Here is a 1,858-nt window from a genome sequence, read left to right as displayed (position 1 = left end):
CCCTGAACTTCCAAGGCCTATTCTACTTTCTCCCTCCCTAGCTAAACAAAAGAGAACTTGAAATAATTTGAACTACCCCTTTTAGTGGGCAGCCCATTGGATTTTTACCTTAGGCAGAGCCTTAATGGGTCCATGTGAGCACAACAGTACCTTGCAGCACCTGAGGAACAATACATTGTTTAAAGAGTGACAGTGCGTCCCATTCCAATAAGAACCACACTCAGAGCAAAGGTTCCCTTGCCTGTGTGGAGAGTGACCCATGGTAGAAAATTTGCAGACTTCATTACCTCTTCATCAGTTGAAGAATCTTATTTATTTATTTATTTATTTAATTTTCCCTATCTAAGCCAGGGACAGTCAAACATTTTCTGTAAAGTCAAGTAGCATCATAAATATGTTAGGCTCTGCAGGCCACTTATATTTTTGTCATGTATTCTTTTTTGCTCCCTGTTTGTTTTATTTCGTTTACAACGCTTTAAAAATGTAAAAAAACAGATGATCACTGGAGTCTCACGGGTCCCTCAGGCCACACAGGGACAAGCAAAGGCTACATCCAGATGCCAGAAATGCACTGATGCCCATTCCTGGAAGCTGGGCTCCCACTCAGCCCCTGGGAGCAGCAGCAGCCTCCAGCCCCTTGGGACCTTCCGCCCTGCTGACCCACGTGGGTTGAGCCAGAATCCCTGGAGGCTGACACTGTCCTCCGATGAGACCTGAAAAATGGCATCGGGGCAAGGCCCAGGGCCTCCCAGGCAGGAGTGCGGAACGCCTGCCCTGCCCTCTGCTTCTGAGGAGCAGATAGCCCGGGACACGGAGGGGTTTTCCGCAGCTACGTTTTTTACCGCCATCAGCAGGAACAGGAGGCTGAAGGGGCGACCGCCCCTGCTGACCCAGAGATGGTCACCTTGCCCCTCTAACCTGGCAGCACCATGGGGCAAGTGGGACGGCAGCTCGCCATCACCGGGATGACATCAACCGGGCTATGACTCGGGGTTCCAGACCATGCTGCAGCACCTGCAGCCCAGGGCAGAGAATGCCTACAAGTACGTCACCAAGATCGTCTCCAGCCTGTTTTAGAGTGGCATCAACCGGGGCCGTGTGGTGGCTCTCCTGGGCTTCGGCTACCGTCTGGTCCTACGTGTCTACCAGCGCGGCTTGACTGGCTTCCTGGGCCTGGTGACCCGCTTCCTGGTCTTCTTGCTGCAACACTACATCGCCCGGTGGATCGCGCAGAGGGGCGGCTGGGTGGCAGCCCTGGACTTGGGCAATAGTCCCATCCTGAACGTGCTGGTGGTTGTGGGTGTGGTTCTGCTGCGCCAGTTTGTGGTAAGAAGATTCTTCAAATCATGACTCCCAAGGCTATCCTTTGGGGTCCCAGCTGTGACCCCTGCCTGGACTTAAGCCAAGTCTTTGCCTTCTCCACTCCCTTGCAGGGGTCACCCTTCAAAAGTACAGAAGCTTTAGCAAGTGTGCACCCCTGCTTCGGAGGGCCCCTGCATGGGGGCCAGTCAGGCTGCAGAGGCGCCTCAACATTGCACGGTGCTAGTGGGCCCTCTCTCTGGGCCCAGGGGTTGTGCCCTCCTCTCTTGGCTCTCTGGGACCTCCTTAGCCTTGTCTGCTAGGCGCTGCAGAGACTGATAACTTGGGGAGGCAAGAGACTGGGAGCCACTCCTCCCCAGGAAGTGTTTAACGGTTTTAGCTTTTTATAATACTCTTGGGAGAACCCATTCCCACCATTCTACCCGAGGCCCAGACGTCTGGGGTATGGGGGTTGGTGGGTCTACCCTACATTCCCCAGGATTCAGCTATTCTGGAAGATCAGAGCCTAAGAGCTGGGACTTGATCCTGGTCCTGGCCC

The 1,858-nt window shown here is 54.0% G+C and overlaps 1 pseudogene; it reads left to right on the top strand.

Annotated features, from left to right (window-relative positions):
* Positions 1-720: 720 nt before the first annotated feature.
* LOC100453482 (bcl-2 homologous antagonist/killer-like) lies at positions 721-1,350 on the top strand (annotated as a pseudogene).
* Positions 1,351-1,858: the final 508 nt, after the last annotated feature.

The sequence above is a fragment of the Pongo abelii genome, chromosome 9 (genome assembly GCF_028885655.2).
Source record: "Pongo abelii isolate AG06213 chromosome 9, NHGRI_mPonAbe1-v2.0_pri, whole genome shotgun sequence".
NCBI lineage: Eukaryota > Metazoa > Chordata > Mammalia > Primates > Hominidae > Pongo > Pongo abelii.
This window is presented reverse-complemented; position numbering and strand designations above follow the sequence as displayed.